The sequence below is a fragment of the Physella acuta genome, unplaced genomic scaffold (assembly GCF_028476545.2).
Source record: "Physella acuta isolate Inbredline_101_S28 unplaced genomic scaffold, ASM2847654v3 ptg000585l, whole genome shotgun sequence".
Taxonomy (NCBI): Eukaryota; Metazoa; Mollusca; class Gastropoda; family Physidae; genus Physella; species Physella acuta.
In genome coordinates, this window is record NW_026732104.1 from 183,747 (window position 1) to 204,932 (window position 21,186).

At 36.6% G+C, this 21,186-nt stretch overlaps 1 protein-coding gene across 3 annotated transcripts in view; it reads left to right on the forward strand.

Annotated features, from left to right (window-relative positions):
* LOC131947154 (innexin unc-9) overlaps positions 1-21,186 on the forward strand; it is a 187,132-nt gene that overhangs the window by 86,681 nt on the left and 79,265 nt on the right. The window contains exon 1 of one of the 3 annotated variants that reach the window (XM_059308267.1): positions 11,802-11,872. The exons of the other annotated variants lie outside the window; for them this stretch is intronic. The gene's annotated coding sequence lies outside the window, so the exon portion shown is untranslated. Of the gene's footprint in view, positions 1-11,801; positions 11,873-21,186 lie in introns of those variants that run through there. 3 annotated transcript variants of the gene reach the window in all.

Here is a 21,186-nt window from a genome sequence, read left to right on the forward strand (position 1 = left end):
AAAGGTGTATATATATGTATATATATATATATATATATATATATATATATATATATATATATATATGTTTATATGTACTTATATGTATATATATCTATATACAGCATCATCCTTTTTCCTGTTCTTGCCCAAGATACATGGGGACAGATGAAGTAGAGTTCATCTGCGTCAAGAACCTCTATCAAGCCAGTCACCCTTTATTCCCCTAACATGAGTTAGGTACCCGTAAGAGATTCAGGGACAGTCTACTGACTTGAACCCGGATTCAAACTTGATACTAACGCTAGGCCACGCCGTCCCCATATTTATACACATATTTTATATATATATATATATATATATATATATATATATATATATATATATATATATATATATATATATATATATATTTGTAGGTGTGTGCTTGTGTGTGTGTGTGTGTGTGTGTGTGTGTGTGTGTGTGTGTGTGTGTGTGTGTGTGTGTGTGTGTGTGTGTGTTAGGGTGAAAATATTCATAGCTTGTGGATAAAAACCAAATTGCCAGTAACTTCAGGCGCCGTATACCGGAAATGTTCTACTTCACTTAACACCGTCCCATATCCCACAACCTTCACCTGACAGCGACCCCTCAGGTACTTGCCCTATCTAGCATGCCATCTGCCTGCTGCCATTTGTTCTGACAACTGCAGACATGCCGCCACCCTCGTAAGTCTGTCACTCTGGTATACGCGAACGTCTGAGAGGAAGCTTTTCTGTTCGTCAGAAATGATTCCGTTCGCCATCTACCAAAACGTTTAGCCTTTGACCCCGTCAAGTCTTGTACTAGCTCCCTGATCAATAATCTGATGATTGCTATCATACATACGTCATTTACAATACATATATTATAGATGAGAACTTATTGAGAGGACGTTACCACTGTATTATTCAATATATGGATGATAAAAACATATTTTTATGTAACACTAACAAGATTAACATGAAAAATGAAAAAAAAAAATCTACAAGGATTAGTTTTTTGTTTGTTTTTTTAAAAAGAAATTTGAATTTTCGTTTTTGATTTTATTTAAAATAAAAAAGTAGTTTTCAAATAAATTTACATTTTTGTCCGTAATAAAAAGAAAATCGATAATTTGCAATTCAGTTACTCTTAATAACATTAAAACGTGAACGATTATTAAATGGGTGAGTTCAAATACTTTTCATAGACCTTTCAGTGTTTGGTAGCATTTGGCTTAGACCTACCAAGCAATAGTTTAAGCTATAAGGATAGCCCCACAGTGATATATATATATATATATATATATATATATATATATATATATATATATATATATATATATATATAGTGTTAACCCAAATCAAAAAATAACCTTATTACCATTATTTCAACATAATTCTCAACAGCAAGCTTAACGATAAACCTAAACGTTTCTAAACTTAGTCTTAAGACAAAAACAAGTCATATAATAGCTCCCAGTAATTTAAATAGAACGCTTTTTTAGCCTACCATAGTAATGAACCAACAGCTGAGAAATTTAACTTTTACCTAAAGGTGTTATTAAATCTAGGATGAAAATATACTTTTTACCTGTAATTAACTATCAGAAATATACGTTTTATCTATAATAAATGGAGGGTATAAATTTACTTTTGCCTGTAATTAAATCTAGGGTAAAAAATATACTTCTTACCGTTAATTAAAAATCTACTGACAGAAATATACCTCTTACCTATATTTAGGGTAAACATATACTTCTTACCTTTAATTAAAAATCTACTGACAGAAATATACTTCTTAACATGTAATTAAAAATCTATCAGAAATATACGTTTTATCTATAATAAATGGAGGGTATAAATTTACTTTAACCTGTAATTAAATCTAGGGTAAAAAAATTATTTCTTACCTTTAATTAAAAATCTACTGACAGAAATATACTTCTTAACCTGTAATTAAAATCTACCGCCAGACTAATCTAAGGCAAACTGTTTATCTGACTTAATCAACGGACCAGGTACAGTATTGGAGTTGCTCGTACCTCCTCTCTCCTAAACTCACCTCGCGTCAACTCCCACCTCAAGCCAGAGGCTTAGCGATGGGAGGGGGGGGGGGGCAGGGGGGGGGGGGGCATATGTCCCCGGGCGCCGACCTTAGGGGGCGCCAAAATGGGTTGTAAAAACAAATTAAAATATCATTTTAGATGCCTTTTTGCAGTTTGAGGGGGTGGGGGGTGCAAATCGCAAGTTTGATGGTGGGGGGGGGGGGGGGTGCAAATCGAAAGTTTGAGGGGGGGGGGGGGCGCCAAATTGAAAGTTTGTCCCCGGGCGCCGGGAAGGGTCGCTACGCCTCTGCCTCAAGCACATACTTTAAAATACGTGTACCTGACCCGCATCGCGGAACATACCAGCTTTACCCCTACATCCTTTCATCTATTGTCCCCATTTAAATTGACTAAAATAGCACACTGTTGCAGTTACCATACATTGACTAACTTAGCTCTATGTATCACCCATCATACAATGACTAAGTTGACTCGCGGTATTACCTATAATACATTGACTAACTTAGCTCTATGTATCACCCATCATACATTGACTAAGTTGGCTCCCAGTTTCACCTATAATACATTGACTAACTTAGCTCTTGGTGTCACCTATCACACATTAACTTTCATAACTCTACATTTTACCTATCACACATTGACTAACTTATATCTTTGTATCACCTATCATACATTGACTAACTTATCTCTTTGTATCACCTATCATACATTGACTAAATTATCTCTTTGTATCACCTATCATACATTGACTAACTTATCTCTTTGTATCACAAATCATACATTGACTAATTTAGCTCTTTGTATCACATATCATACATTAACTAATTTCGCTCTCTGAATCAAATACCACCACTACTACCCCCCCCCCCCCTTCTAATTCGTTTACATTTCATTGACCAACACAAACCTCTCATTCAAATAATGATTTCCCCCTAACCGTTTAACTTAACCGTAAACCTCACCTTACCACCTTACACACACCTTTAATCTGTTCACCAAACACACCCTACACCCCAGCCACCACCCCCCCCCCCCCCCACACACACACACCATCTTTCACACACCTGACAACAGGTATTGTGTTGCCCCCGATGAAAGAAATCAATCAATTTCCGATCACTCGTGAACAGCCCTAACAGACCTGGTTTCTCTCACTCCGTCCCACGGAAGTCATTGACCCACTTCAGCACACAGCCAGGTGTGTCAGCAGACCATAAACACACCTGTTCGCCCGGCTTCTCAAAGCGCCTTCCTCGTGTCGTCCTCCGATTTTAAATGAACGACTGAAGAAAAACAGTTGTCCTATAGCCCTTTTTGAAGACGCGATCATTATTTTTAAACATGTAAGGGAGATAACTAAAATTAAAAGGTAAACGAAAGCTAACGTCATGTAAAAGAGGAATAAGTGTAAGCATATTTTTAAGAAAATAACTAATATCAACAACAATAAAAGGTATATATTATATATGATCAAAATTTCTTTTAAAATTATTTAATATCAAAAAGAAAAATTTTTGCATTCAACATCAATAATTGCAGACAGCGTTCAAAACATGATAGCTTTAATTATATAATATTTTAAGAATTTTAATTAATGCAGTTTCAACACTACAATCAAGCGTTTCCATGATGCAATATTTACATCTGTATATAAAACGCCAAGTGGCCCGCTGCCGGTTGGAATTTGGCCAGCGCTCACCTCGGGCCAATAGAACACGTAGTCGTAGTCCAATGCCGAACGGCACCAGGTCTACGAAGAGAAAGTCAAAATTGACCTCGACTGACCAGCGCCTTATGTCAGCAATATATCGAAATTAATTTCCCAATTAGAAACCCAATCAAAACTCCGGAGGTCTTAGAACGAACCTCGGGATAACAAAAAAAAAAACGGTTATCTTCAGGAAAACTTCGGAAGGTAGGCTATTTAGAAGTGACCTGTCCTAATTTCCCTATATAAACTATGTCATTTTGGTGAAAAACGATGGCTATTTGCAAAACTATTTGTAGGGTACTTTGACTCTCTCTCTCTCTCTCTCTCTCTCTCTCTCTCTCTCTCTCTCTCTCTCCACCCCATGCGAATGGCTATCTCTGTATCTGTCAATGATCGGATCACTGAGTAACTAATAGATATACCAGGACTTCCTGTATGGATCAGCCGACTAACTCAATGATTAGTCGGAGCGTTTTGAATCTATAAATAGAATAACAAAAGGAAGGAAACGAAATTTTAAACTGATTTCCGCCATTACAAAAATAACATGAAACCACACAGGAGAGCGGTAGTTATCATTGACTCTGTCATTGATAATTTCATTGAGTCTTTCATAGAAAATAGTGTTTGATCGGCTGCTCTCTCTCTCTCTCTCTCTCTCTCTCTCTCTCTCTATTCACACAACGAGCGCTAAAAACTGACCACTAGTGAAATTTCCCTTATATGAGCCATATATGGAACAAATCATTCTTCTCGACTGAAATTTTGTGAGCTCGTAGACCAATACCTATGGATGCCAGACAAACACATGTCATATCTGGGAACATTGATAAAGCGGTCAAAGTTAAACAGTCGTATTTCCAAACATAATCTTGTAATTTATGTTAAAATCAGAGGGTAAATTCAACATGCCTAGTAATTTATATAAACCTACCTGAATTAACAACTCAGATTGTTTAAGTATGGATTTTTTTATCAACTTCTCAAATCATGTTTTGTGGAACGGTCATAAATCTCGCCCACCATCCATTAATCACTCACTCGTCATTTACTTCCCCCCCCCCCCCCCTGTTTTTCTCACACGTAAAGTATTGGTGCTGATGTATTTAAGGGTAGGTAACTCTAACGTAGTACAACAATAGGAATGGATTTTGCCATGTTGTCAAAAAAAGTTTGCTCACAGTGTTAAATTTGTTATCAGAGCTATCATATCTTTATCATTACCCTAACTGTAAACAACGTCTCTTCCTTCTTTCAGTTTTAGAAAGTGCTAAACTAAATTGTCAGTATCATATTGTTGCATATAGGGCTTATAAGTATACGGTCTCGAAATCTACTAGCTGCATAGTACGAGAACGAGAAGTTGTGACCTACTTACAAGCCCTATAGGGCTACCTAACAAGACATAGATATACAAAAAAAGTTAGCTATCCATTAGGGCAACCACGTAGACAAAAATTCTAAACAAAGATTTAGCCAAACGATGGAAATGTAGCATAAGCATATAGCTACAGTATAACAACAACCCTATGAATCCACATTGTATTGCCTTTCGTGTTTAAATCCCGTATTAATTTGAGGTTGAAAAAAAATTATCAAATGCATGTGAAGATCAGAAGGACGTGTCACTGGTGTGCCTGGTCTTGCTCGAGTTAACCATTGTGAACAAATGACAACCACTAAAACATTCTCCTTTACTCCACCCATAATCCCACACTCTGTCCAGCCAATACTGGAACTAATTTTCACCCACTCACCCCCCCCCCCCACTCCCCCACTCTTTTCTACATTTATCTGACCAACCACACAAAAACCCAAACATGCTGTATCAAATATTTATAACCCGTCCCCCCCTTCCCACCCTTCCTACAACTATTCTACACCCACTTTCCCCCCCACCTCTTTTCTACATTTATCTGACCAACCACACAAAAACCCAAACATGCTGTATCAAATGTTTATAACCCGCCCCCCCCCCCCCATCCCTCCTCTCACCACACCATCCCTCCACTACTGCCCGTCCCTCCCCATGAAACTACTCTAACGTGAAAATAATTCATCGTTGAAAAAATCGACATTTAATCTGTAAAAAATATCTAGACGAATTTTTCATGTCCGGGTGATGGTTCATTAAGCGTGGGAAATTAATTAACGATAATGAGCCAGGCCGGTAATAAAAGTGGAAACATTGAAGGAACCACAGAGGTAAAGGTCAAACTTATATCGCAGACGATCAAAGTTTGGCAGCGCACGTGATGTATCATTAACTTTTATCTGAACCCTCATCGATTTACTCTAATCAGTCACATTGATCTAATACCATTAAACACACATTATATATATATATATATATATATATATATATATATATATATATATATATGTATGTATAATTTATTTACTTATTAATTTATGTATTTATTATATATATATATATATATATATATATATATATATATATATATATATATATATATATATATATATGTATTTATATATATATATATATATATATATATATATATATATATCTACATATACATATATATATATATATATATATATATATATATTTATATTGTATTTATATTTATATATATACATGTATTTATTATATATATATGTATATATATATATATATATATATATATATATATATATATATATATATATATATATATATATATATATATATATATATATATATATATATATATACACACGTATATAACTACCACTCACTAAAGCTAAGACAGTACCATTTACCGATTTAGAAGACTTCATTAGGTAAAGATTGTTCCCAGTTAACTACAAAGTTAATAAAACCGCGAACCTTCTCCCCAGGGAACTATTTTAATTAGGATTAATTTGCAGCTGTGGTAATTAAATCCTTAAGTCCATATAGAGTACCATGAGCTTAACGCTTGAAATAAACTGCAGATTTTGGATGAATATGTTGTAAATGTTTTTAGTTTTTTTTTTTAAATATTAAAGTGTTATATTACGAAATTTCAATTTGATACAAATGCTTGGTAAAAATACATCTAAAGTAAATAAATGTGTTTAGATCCTACTAAGCAAACTACATTAAATTCAACACATTAAGAAAATAAACAACTTATAACTTTAATCTACATAAAACTATTTTGATCGATTAAACACAAATCTAACATTTGAAATGTTTTACGTTGTAAATAAACACCTGAGCAAAAATGTGTTCATAAATGTAGTGGGCTAGGCCTACTTGGTACATTTATTTTAACTCTTTTTATGTAACTAAAATGATCGGAAAAGATTTACAAAAAACTAGTTGAAAATGTGAGATCAATGCCTTGGTCAATCAATCTCTTGTGCATTTTTGTTCAGATTTATCGCCCTTTGAACGGATTTAAACTCACAATTAGGAACTATCGAATGGAAATTGATTAGTACTTTAATCGACAAAGAGCTTGTGAATTTTCACATTCTTGTTTATCGCTCACCTAACGGATTTAGGAATATTGAACGAAGGCCTTCATCAATATTATACAAATACAAACCACTGTATGAATTGCTAAGTAATACCATAAAAAGTGCTATGCTTAAAAAACCGCGCCGATACCTAATTTAAATTGCCGTAAAGTACCCTATATATATAACCAGTATAATTAACTATCCATACGGTTCCACCAATGAGAACACCAGTTACGTCCCATGCTGCTATTGGTACCATCCTGATGCAATAAACAGACATCTAACTTTTTTTTTCTCTCTCTAAAAATTTATAGCTTTTGTAAAACTGTTGAGTTTTTTCTTGGTTGCTTTTTGTGTGTTTTTTTTTTTAACCGCAAGGGATATATAAAAAAAAATCTATCGTGGGATGCCGGGAATTTTATGACCTTACCAACCAAGCCTTGTATTCAATCCAGACCCGGCGACCCACAAGGCAGGTTTGGACCCGGTGATGCATCCGCCTTTTTTTTGTTACCATGGCAACGCAAATGTGAAACGTATTTATCGTGTGAAATGTACGACGAAAAAAAAAACACCATTCTCGCCTATCGATTTGATAGCACCTATGTTGTAACAATCAGTGCAGGTGTATTCTGGGATTTTGTCCTGATTTGAAGTCATATTTTGTTCCTGAAATTTGTTTACCGTCTACATACCAAGAACACGTGCCCTAACACTGTCGACGAATGTGTGGTGTTCAGGGGAACAGCGAACATGCAGTAAACAACAAAGTTAATAGATGTTGAACATAGTGGGGGGAAAAACAGTATAAAGATAAAAGAATGCTAATAGGGCAATCAGTAGTTTTTTTTTACCAAACATACTGTTGTATTCTCGTATTTTTTCTTAAAAGGTCAAAACGGTGTTCAAACATTTTTATCAAGAAAAAAAAAGTTCATTTAACAGCTGTTCGTTAACATATCTTTTGTCTTTAAATATTTCAAAGGCATTTTTTTTGGCTCCTTGCTTAGGTTTAAATTTAATTTACTGTTTTAAAGTTTACATAAACAGTTTTGATTCGACACTGTCTTGTTCCTTGTTTTTAACTGCTATAAAGTTTTAAGAAATCAATAAACGGCACATATAAATCAAGGTGCGCATTTTTTATTTCTTATCTGCAAACATCTTCAAAGAAAGGCCGAGGTGAACTTTGATCATCTAAACTTTACATGATGTATAGCCTGATGGAGCTTCACATTTATCATAGCCTATCCCCCCCCCCACCCCCCCCACCCCTCCCTCGCATGCAACCCTTCACTACTGTATTATTACTCGCGCTATTATCCGCCCCACACCCTACACCCACTCTTTACAGCCCTAGTTCCATGTGATGCTTAATTTAAACGCAAACACACATTTTTTTCTTACACATGTTCTACACCCCAACACCCCACAATACACAACACCCCACAACACCCCAACACCTACTACACCACTTTCTACACCCAACGACACCCCACAACACCCCTACAATACCCCACAACACCCCACAACACCCCGCAACCCCCCCCCCCCCACAACACCCCCAAAACACCCCCACAACACCCCACAACACCCCACAACACCCAACACCCAACGTGTTGCCTACAACCCTAACCTTCTCCTTCCCTATCAATGATCAGAACATAATATTATCCTAAAAACCCAACCATCCATCTATCAGGTGAAGCAGAGTACACCTGCACCAACAGCTCATTTTAATGAACAAAATATTTTACACGCAATCACCCAACTTGTAATTTACATTTATTTCTCACAACACCATTTTACGGCAACGCCTGATGTAAAACAACTTTCGATGTATTCGGTACACATATCTAAAACATCTTTGATGTATTGGTACACAAATCTAAAACATCAACACACACTCATCTACCTTGCTATCCACATAAATTCGACTAAGCCTACAGCTTCTTCGACTACAGTCAACAACAAACTAACTTCTTAATGAGAAACAGATACTGTACTGAAACATAAATCAGAAATGTTACAAATCGATAGTTCACAGCCAATAACTTCCAACGATCAGTCTAGCCCTAACTGCGCATTCACGTTCTTAAACTCACTCGCGTATGAGGACTTGCTGTCTGGTTATGGGCGCAGTTGCCGTCTGTTGAGTTTTTTACTCACCTTTTTTCCTCTTCCCATGATGCATGTGTGCATGTCAGATGACCTTCAGCATACATCGTGTGTTGGTACTCACTCTTGACTCATCCCCCTCGTGTCTGGAGTTACGCTACAAGTTGGAGAAAGAGTAGGCAGATATACCTGTGCTACTGTTAGATGAGGGGGGGGGGGGGGCGTATAAGGAAGGTGGAGGGGCACGGTTGGCGTAGAAACGTTGCAGGGGTGGTGAAATACAGGTGAGCAGTTATACATACCAGATATATATTTTTTTTCCTAGATCTTAGCAAGGTGTTATTTTAAAAAAAAATTCAATTTCGAATTTTTTAGGGTTTGTTTTTGGTAAAACGATATTTTTAATCGACTTATCTCCCTTTAGAGGATCCTTTTCCTCTGTAGTTTGTGTTTTGCATTGCCCAATATCCTGTGGCGTAGGAAAGGTTCTGAGAAGGGGGGAGGGTGGGGGGGAATTTACACCCGAGGAAACTTTTTTTTCACACACATAAGGATTGAAAAAGTTGAAAGTTTAAAAGTGTATCTAACACGAACGTCAATATAGGTCTATAAATAACTCCCAGGTCAATTAACTCAGACATTTACTCCTCTATATATTAACCGTTTCCCCTCCCCCCCCCCCACCCCCCCACCCCGCCTCTATATTTCTCCACTTAAGCCTAATCCTTAATGTTAGGATTACGAATACGGTGTTATATATATATATATATATATATATATATATATATATATATATATATATATATATATATATGGTGCATAACAATTTTGAACAAAGAAAAAAAATAATCAAGCTTCTGAAATTTAAATAATGGAGAATTTGTTAATAACAAGCAATTCAGCGTACGTTCTTTTAAAAGTTTAAAGAAGTAAAAACGACCTTCATTTTTTTCTTCTTTAAAAATAACATCAGATGCACTGTTTAGCACAGTACAAATTAATCTTCTCAATTTACTATGATAAAATTTCAAATGTCTTTCTCTAAGCGTATTTGTTTCAGAAATATATATAAACACACACACACATATACTCAGATACACTCACTCACATTGATACACACACACTCACACACACACATCTAATGTCTAGACAGCTGACCGACTTTGACTCTTTCTTATTGACCATTTGTCTAACAGATAATGGCACTTTATGGGCGTCGAGTTAGTGGGCCTGATCGACGTATGTGACTGAACATTATATAGCATCTTGTGTCTACCATAGTGTTAGCTCTATATAGACGATAGTATTAGTTCTATATACACGATAGGGTTAGTTCTATATATACGATAGTATTAGTTCTAAAAAGACGATAATATAGAAGATAGTGTTAGCTCTATATAGAAGATAGTTTTAGTTCTATATACACGTTAGTACTAGTTTTATATAAACGAGTGTGCTAGTTTTATATATACGATAAAGCTATTTCTTTAAGGACCAAAGTTTTCGTTATATATATATATATATATATATATATATATATATATATATATATATATATATATTTATATATATATATATATATATATATACGATAGCATAACTATGGTCCGGTGTAGACTACTTGAAATTGTACATGCTGTTTTAACTCTTATCTGAAATTTAAAAACATGGATGCTGGTTCCTACAGTTTAATCCTCAAATCAGTGTACACTATTTCCTGTAGTAAGTTATACTCTTCAAATAATTGTGGCTGGTCCTTCCAACCACCCTCCAAACCCCTCCTCCCCTTCCGCACTCAGCACGAAGCCTCACTTTCATTCACATTGTCATATTACACCAAACAGCACACATCTAACACCCTCACACCTCCCACACTACCACCACCCCCTTACTCCCACATTTCTATATCACTCCAAACATCCCACATTTAACACCCTCACTACCACAAATCCATATCACGCCACACAGCACACATCTAACCCACTCACACCTCCCCCACCTACCACCACCCCCAAGCGACACCCTCCGAGCACAATGTCCCCACGACTAATCCATTTACCGGAAAATGTAATAAAGTTACCCCGGAGTGGACGCGCACCTTCTACTCACTGCCACAACAAACCTAAGAGGGGGAGGTTGTGGTGTATTGAGGAAAAGGCAAGGTTAGGGCTCGGCTCATGCGCTGCAGCGAAATGCACGCGACTTTCCAATATTGCTCACCCCAACTTTACAGACAGAAAACTAACCTGTTCTATCTTCGACCTGATACAGGCTCCTACTCCCCCCCCCTTCCTTCTTTTCTTTTTTTTTTATTTGTTTGTGAAAGGTTATAGGGAATCCGCCCGAGTATATTTAAAGGTAAGAGCGCTCTAGTCTATCACTGATTCAGACTAACGCGAGACGTAGACGAATGCAGAACGCCGGTAGGTTGGGCTTGCGAGTCATCGGCAGGCAGGGGAGATAACCCAACACTACAAGCAGAGCTGGTGTTTGAATCGTGCTTGGATTATAGGACTTTCGTTGAAGATTTATTCGGATAATTGTTAGTTGTGTTTTTATCTTTTCTATTTTTCTTTTCGCGGATGAGATTAGATAGGAGTCGAACCTGTGTTATATTGTGAGGATAAATATATTCATTCTGATGGTAAATTTGTTGAGGGATGCTTGAAAAGACTAATACAGTAAAAAAAAATTTGAATGTTATTTTCTGATCTAAAGTAATCACGTAGGTTTTAGTGAATTTACTGAACACGTCAATTTTAAGTAGGGTTCACTTTCATTAAATATTCAAAGAACTGAATACTTTTATTAAAAAATTTACGGCTATTTACAAAGGCATTTACCTTGTCGAATTAACTTTAATTAGATTTCTTTAATGTCTATCTTAATTAAATGGCCGTTTAGAATGACGTAATGTATTTCACCTTGGCTAGGTAATGAGGATTTTAAGTCATCGACAACATATGTGATTAACTTCGAGGAATATTTCGTAACTTCAGACAAGTTGTTGACATTGTGTTTGTTCAGCTTTTTAAATTAAGTTGTTGGTTCTATTCTTAGTTAAGTTAATCATGACACTAATTTTGTTGTTAATTGTATAAGTAGCAGTGAGGTGTGTTTTATTATTACCTCCTTTAATAACGTTACCGACATGCTTACATAAACTAGAGTTAAAATATCAATACACGCGTCAACTTCCATTACATATTTTTTTCTGTTTGTCTGTTGAAGGCCTTTGTCCGAAACATGTCTGATCGAGGCTAGTCAGTGATGCACGTGTATCGATGGATTACCGATCGATCTCCAGCCCGACTAACTTGTCTTAAATAAATAAAATAAAAATCGATAGTTGACTTGGGCCCGCTTGATCAATCCGAGGGAGATTTATGGTTGATGTTGTAGTCGTGTTGATAGGGAGGTTGATAATTTACATCCACGTTAATTCAACATTGGTGATAGTTCAAGGGAGCGTCTAACTGGGTTTACAGAAAACTAGTCATTGTATTTTGTGTTTTTATACACAGATAAATACATATCAATATATACAACTGTATTTATATGCGCCTGTATTCACTTCTTATACTAGTATATCATTATATATATATATATATATATATATATATATATATATATATATATATATATAACTACATGCATGTATACATTAGTATATCTAAATTTCAAAATTATATAGGCCTAGTATATATATATATATATATATATATATATATATATATATATATATATATATATATATATATATATTCATGTAAAGCATATACGCACAAATACGTATTTGTGTGCATAGATAAATATATACTATATATAAATATATATATATATATATATATATATATATATATATATATATATATATATATATATATATATATATATATATATATATATATATATATATATATATATATATATTTATATACATACATACATAGTTCTTGTTAAGCAAGGTAACTCTACTAGCTGCCACTTGAACTTACCTTAACTTAGTGTGAGTACTACCGTTACAGACCTGAAGCTACACGTGCATAGTTAGACCTGTCTGCCGTGACGTGGATAGACTAACCGTGTGAGCGATGGCGTGTCTGGTTCCTCTGTGAAGGTTTAACACGCACCACATTTTTATGTACCATCTGGAGACCATGAATACTAACCATAATTCATAGTGAGACCGCAAACACAGACCGTATTACAAGTTGAAAGTAGACTGCACGAATCAGTCTTTTTTTTGTACTTGCTATCAACACTTTCTATAAATAGCTCCTTCAATTTTTATTTTTTTACCATTTTAAAACGAATTTTCACTTTTAGTATCTAATTTTTCCTAAACTATATCATGATTCTCAGACACATACATAAGAATAAATCGGTCAAAAAATCGACTTTTAAATCATATTTTATCAGGCATTTTTTTTTTAAATTAAACATATTATTTTCTTGCATTCTCCTAATCGTAAACTACACTATATTTTATTAGAACTTACACTTTTTTATAATGTCGTCAAGATGAAATCGATTCCGGCCCTCTATAGACAATTATTTCATTGAAACTTCTTTCCTCTCTTAAGTTTTGCCCTAAATTTCACCACTCATGTTATCGGTTATTCCCGCATAGATCTATTTTTAGAAACGTGATTATACCTTGAGGCATGTACTTAGGCATAAGACTCCGCTAAAGGGAAGACACTCTCCAATTATGCGAAACATTGCAATATTGCCTCCCTTTGTTCATCAACTTCGTCAGTCTTTTATTTTCTACCATATAAACATTAAGGAGCTGTATAATGGCATTAGACTTTCTCTGCGATAGTTTTTACAAACAAGATTAGTTGTATTTTAACGTTAGATTAGTACTATACAGTGGCAATCCCATTTATTTTTGTATTATACGACCGTATCCACCACCCGCTAACATCAAGCACCAAATGTACATGCTCCACCGTATACATCAAGGCTATTGGTCTCATGGTTTACAACAGATTTATAGCGCTCACGTTTCGCTGTTGTATCCACCAATACCCAATCCACCGACACCCAGCCTCCAATACCCCATCCAACAATATCCCAATCCACAACTACCTCAAACACAACTATCGCATCCACCTGCACCCCATTCACCAACGCCCCATCCACCAATACCACATCCACCAAAACCCAATCCACAACTACCTCATACACAACTACCGCATCCACCTGCACCCCATCCACCAACACCCCATCCACCAATACCCAATCACCACTATCCTATCTACAACTACCCAATCTACAACTACCCCATCCACAACTACCCCATCCACAACTTCCCCATCCACCAATACCCCCATCCACCAACACCCCATCCTGTATCTTATTCACAACATGCCCAACCACATCTCTACCATACTAAATCACCCCCCAAATTCATGTTCAACAAGTTTCCTATCCCAACCTGATCCATCGACCTCCCTTATCCCCTTATCACTCCACCCTTCCATATATATACATATATATCTTTTTCGAGATGCCCAACTCTACACTCAATATGTGTTTCACACACCAGCCCCCCCCCCTAAAAAAACTTACCATACAACCATGATAACATTAATGTCCGCCTTACAAAGGAAAACATCTGATTTAAAAATCGATTCCCCTTTTCATCACTCAAACATCTGTTTAAGAATCAATACCGCCGAGTTGTCTCCCTTCTACATTGTTTTAGCCCCTTGAAGAGATATTTATCATAGATAAAGTTTTAATTCCCCAAGCTACATTTACCGTCAGATAGACCCCAACTCCCTGATCAATTTTCTAAATCATTTTTCTCCGTTGGAAGAAGTAGCAGTCACTTGACTTAAGCATCAAATAGTCGAAAACTGTGAAGTATCAGTCATTTGACTTTAACTCCTCAAATTGTCTAAACGGTGAAGTAGCAGTCACTTGACTTTAATCCTCAAAAAGTCGAAAACTGTGAAGTATCATTCACTTGACTTAAATCCTCAAATGGTCCAAAAATGTGAAATATCAGTCATTTGACTTTAACTCCTCAAATTGTCTAAACGGTGAAGTAGCAGTCACTTGACTTTAATCCTCAAAAAGTCGAAAACTGTGAAGTATCATTCACTTGACTTAAATCCTCAAATGGTCCAAAAATGTGAAATATCAGTCATTTGACTTAAATCCTCAAATGGTCGAAAACTGTGAAGTTGAAGTCACTTGACTTAAATCATCGAATGGTAAAAAATTGTGAAGTAGCAGTCACTTGACTTAAATCCTTAAACGGTCGACAACTGTGAAGTTGAAGTCACTTGACTTAAAGCCTCAAATGGTAAAAACTTGTGAAGTAGCAGTCACTTGACTTAATTCCTCAAATGGTCGACAACTGTGAAATAGCAGTTACTTGACTTAAATCCTTAAATGGTCCAAAAAAATGTGAAATATCAGTCATATGACTTGATTCCTCAAATGGTCTAAAAATGTGAAATATCAGTCATTTGACTTAAATCCTCGAATGGTCTAAACGGTGAAGTAGCAGTCACTTATCTTAATTCCTCAAATGGTCGAAAACTATGAAGAAGAAGTCACTTGACTTTAATCCGCAAATGGTCGACAACTGAGAAGTTGAAGTCACTTGACTTAAATCTTCAAACGATCGAAAGCTGTGAAGTATCAGTCATTTGACTTAAATCCTCAAGTGGTCGGAAACTGTGAAGTAGCAGTCCCTTGACTTCTATCTTCAAACGATCGAAAGCTGTGAAGTATCAGTCATTTGACTTAAATCCTCAAGTGGTCGACAACTTTGAAGTTGAAGTCACTTGACTTAAATAAAGTAGCAGTCACTTGACTTAAATCCTCCAGGAACCCAATCATTTTTCTCTGTTGAAAGAAGCAGCAGTGACTTGCCTTAAACCCTCCCAGAACTGGCTGAAAGTTGTATCGATCCCCTGGCCAGAAACCGTGGCTCCAACTTCCTGTTTGCCTGTCAAAACGATTCGTCGTTTAAAATTTAAAGAGGGCTTTTATTATGGTGAGCAATTTGTGAGCCTCCGATGTAAATGAGTTATGACATTTACGAATGTATATGTCTAGAAAATGGAATAGTTCATGAAATAGTTACTTAATATTTTTTTAAATGTTTGATTTAAATATAAAGCATGTTGGTTTGAAAGCGTACTAGATCTAGATTTTTTAACTAGGGTAAACATTTTTCACGTCTATTATAAACACATTGATGCATGTTTTACAGCTTGGCGTAATCTAAGATTTTAAATTAAGCATTTCCTGCGCATGTGCAGAATATTATATATGTGTGCATGCGCTTGTGGAAGATCATACAAAATATGACGTCATACACACAGGTGTATGACGGTGTAGCTGCGTGAAGCGGGGGTGTGGGAGTGGGGTGGGGTTGATTAAAATTAGGACGTTGTATAAAATATTTATTATCGTTTGGTTTGTAGGTAATGTAGGGGTGGGGTGAACTCATTTCAATGGTCGCTTGTTCGTCTTAATTGTGACAGCTGGTTGGATGATTTGGAGCGAGGAGGGGGGGGGAATTATATGTGCCACGTCATTTATATAGTTTTCATTTCTATAACGGTTTAAATAATGACTATACACGAAAATTAATATAAAATGTATATACATATTATATTGTATATATATAATGTATAATGCATAAACAAAATATAAGATTGTAATGGTGCTGTAGAACTATTTTCTAGCAACCTATTGCTCCTTAAATGGTGTTTTTCTGATTCCTTACAGTGGAGTGTGGGTAGTGGACTTTCGTTTCACCATTTTTTTCTAAACTCACTTTCAAATAAAGTTGGCAGATTTTCGATGTCGATAATCGCTGTCTAAATCACCTATCTTGTAACTATTTCACTTTGTAGAACTGTGGTACGTTGAAGACTAAATCGCACGAAGTTAGGAACCATTTGAGCTGACTCTGGTCATCTACTGCCCAATCGCCTGCTCTATATTTAGCTTCTGCCCATCTTCTGCCCTGTGTTCATCTGCTACATCTACTGCCCTATCTACATCTACTGCCCTATCTACATCTACTGCCCTATCTACATCTACTGCCCCATCTTCTGCCCTATCTACATCTACTGCCCCATCTTCTGCCCTATCTCTGGATGCAAATCCAGAAAAGAAAAGCAGGCCGAAATCGGAATCAATGGCCTAAATGGCGCATAACAAGTTGACACGTAATACTTAATTGTTTTGAAGGGAATCTCTTCCAACACTAGAATTAAAAACGAAGAAGAAAAGCTGAACAGCTAAAAATGTATGTCAATGTTCGGATGACTTATGACTTGTAGATCGAACTTCCAATCAAGCAGAAATTCCTTTTTTATCAAAGACAATTTCATATATATTTTTCTACAGTTGTTTCTGAAGTTAAAATTTCAGCGTTGGATAAAAAACAGTGTGAACATATTTATTTTTTCAAAATTTCTTCGTGTGAGAGATATACACGTTTGACAGCCTTTGTTGTCTGGCTTTTCTCAACACGTTTCTGTGTTCATCAGCTGTTCATCAGCTGTCCAACAGCTGTTCAACAGCTGTTTTCTTACTCCTCGTTCTCCTGTAAACAGCACGGAATCGAACCCTGGCTCTTTCACGTCAACATATCCGGCCTACCAGCACTGCCACTAACTACGTGCAGTTTGTTAATTAGCAACCATCCTCATACCAGCGAGGTATCGAACTCGCGTCAAGAATGTCACGCCAACATTTCCTATGATGCCCGTGTTATCTCCCTTGGCAGCTGTGTCATGTACTGAGTTCTTGCCCCTTGTTCGACCCCAGTCAAGGGAGGTAATTTACAAATATTTTCTTTAAAACATGGGTACGTTGCCGTGGAGGTACAGTATTTACACACCAAATATGTTGATCGTCCAAATATGTATCTTAGGGTTAGGCTAAGGTTAGTGATTTGTTGGATGACTAGTTTTTAGTCGGATCGCCGTAACGAAAACATCCCACTATGTGCATCTATAGTAGTGATGTTTCGCGGAATCAAATACATTTCGGGTTAGCAAAATCCGTTCTAACGCTAGACCAAGCCGCCCCTTACCTGTTTCTGCAACTCAAACTTTCAGGGATCCAAACTCAGACTTTCGGATTAGCAGCCCTCCGCTCGAACGCTAGACCAATCCACACCCACAAATGTCTACAATTCTACAACTCAAACTTTGAGGGATCCAAACTGTAACTTTCGGGTTAGCTAGCCTCCGCTCTAACGCTAGACCAAGCCGTTCCCTACCAGTTTCTACAAAACGCACATCTAATCCTCGCCAAACTATTGGTATTACCTGAACCTATCTAAACTATGTCAACCTGTTTGTACTCTCTGAACATAAGCTCCGCCAACAAATGTACACCATCTGACCCAATCCAACCTCTGCCAACATATTCGTGCTAGCTGAACCTATCTAACCTCTGCCAACCTATTCGTGCTACCTGAACCTATCTAACCTCCGCCAACCTATTCGTGCTAGCTGAACCTATCTAATCTCTGCCAACCTATTCGTGCTACCTGAACCTATCTAACCTCTGCCAACCTATTCGTGCTACCTGAACCTATTTAACCTCTGCCAACCTATTCGTGCTACATGAACCTATTTAAGCTCTGCCAACCTATTCGTGCTACCTGAACCTATCTAATCTCTGCCAACCTATTCGTGCTACCTGAACCTATCTAAGCTCCCCAAATCAACTTGTATTACACGAACCTCTTTAACCTACGCTAATCAACGTGTACTGACCGAACTATCTAATCGATGAAATCAGTCAATTTCTTTCCCTTCTATATTTTCACACACAGTCACTTACACACTTCATAGTATTACACTTTTCTTTAACTAGTAGGCCTACAGGTGAGATATTTAATGTGTGTACCAGCACAGCGAAGAAAGTAACAGTTGTACCGGTATAGCAAAAATTGTACCTGTCCAGATTGGTTTTTAACAGAATAGAAGAAAGCAATGCGGTTGTATTAGCGGAGTGCATATTAGTACCGGCACAGTGCACATTTGTACCGGCACAGTGTATATTTGTACCGGCACAGTGTATATTTGTACCGGCGCAGTGTATATTTGTACCGGCGCAGTGTATATTTGTACCAGCGCAGTGTATATCAGTACCGGCGAGGTGCATTTTTGTACCGGTACAGTGCATATGTGTACCGACAGAGTGCACATTTGTACCGGCGCAGTATAATATATTTGTACCGGCGAGGTGCATTTTTTGTATCGGCACAGTATATATTTGTACATAATAGATAATATTTTGTTTATAACGGTACAAAGACTAAATATGTTGTCGTACCGGTACAGCACATACGCATACAGCTGTACCAGTCCAATATGTTGACCTACAGGTGTGAAGTATGTGAACTACACAAATATTCTCTTTTGAAGCGCATACAACCGAAACATATTTTTTTTTCGCTTACACTTCGCATAAACATCAAAATAAAAAACAAACACTGACGTTTTCATCAAAGGTTTTATACGGTAAACAATTCAAACTATTAACTAAATGTTGTCTGATTACACGTTTGAGTAGAAGGGGGGGGGGGGGGAGGGCTACATGTTTTTTATTTTTTAACTTAAACCCCCAACAAATCCACACACACACACAATGTATGCTGTGCAATTTTCAAAGAAAATGTTAATCTAAATTATGAAGCGTACACATACATATACTCCGATATTTGTTTCAAATAAATTTCGGCATAACACTTTTTTTTAGTTCTTTAACGTCAAAAGTTTTATTTTGAAAATAATTTATGTTTACATAGATACTCGTTTGCTATCAAAGTACCGTTAATCAATATTTGACCATAAAACTAAATAACATTGGAGAGATGGGGGTTGGCATTCAATATTGATGCCGCATGATAGACATAAATTCTTAGAATCGTTCTCCCCCCCCCCCCCTCCCCCCTCCTACATCTGGCTATTCAGCTACCGGGATTTCCCCCATAATGCTCAGCGCCGTGTATAAAACCTTTTGGATTATCGTGGGTTAATAATGGATCTGCTCAAATCGCGGACCTCCGCTGTTATAGGCCGTCCCATTAGATGTAAGCCGGAAGTGATTTTTTTTTGTTCTATATGTTGACCTTACTTTTGTTTTGTTTTTTATTTATTTATTTTTATTTTAGTAAACAAAAGCCGGTTGTGTATGAGTGTCTTTTGAAAAGGGGGTCAGGGGAAACGGAGTGGGGTTGGGGGTGGGGATCCTATAAACATCCGCTGAGATAGTTTAGAATCGTTTCATGGCAAACACAAAGCAAGAAATGTCTTCAACATTTGAACGTTTTTCTGTGAGATTAGAGCTCTCATTTTCTAGGAACACGCACACTCACACACAAAAAAAACAAGCACACGCCTACACGAACATTCACACACGAGCAAACAAACACATACACACGCACACGAACATTCAGGCACGCACAAACAAACAAACACGAACACACGTACACAAACATCCACACACAAGTAAACAAACACAAACACACGTGTATACGCACGCACACTCACACAAAACAAACAAAAGCACACGCACGTAAACAAAAGCACACACACGTTCAAGCAAACACACACGCACACTAACATCCACGCATGCACAAACAAACAATATCATCCAGCATTTTGTTTTAAGTTGTATTGCTGATTTTTTTTATGGTTAGCGGCATGTAGAGTGTCTGCGCTATCAACATTATATAGACAGACTTCCAGAATTCTAAGACAGACTTTCACAGACTTTCACTAAGACAGATTTCCACAGACTATCAGTAAGAAACAATTCCAGAAACAGATTTACACTAAGACAGACTTCAATAGA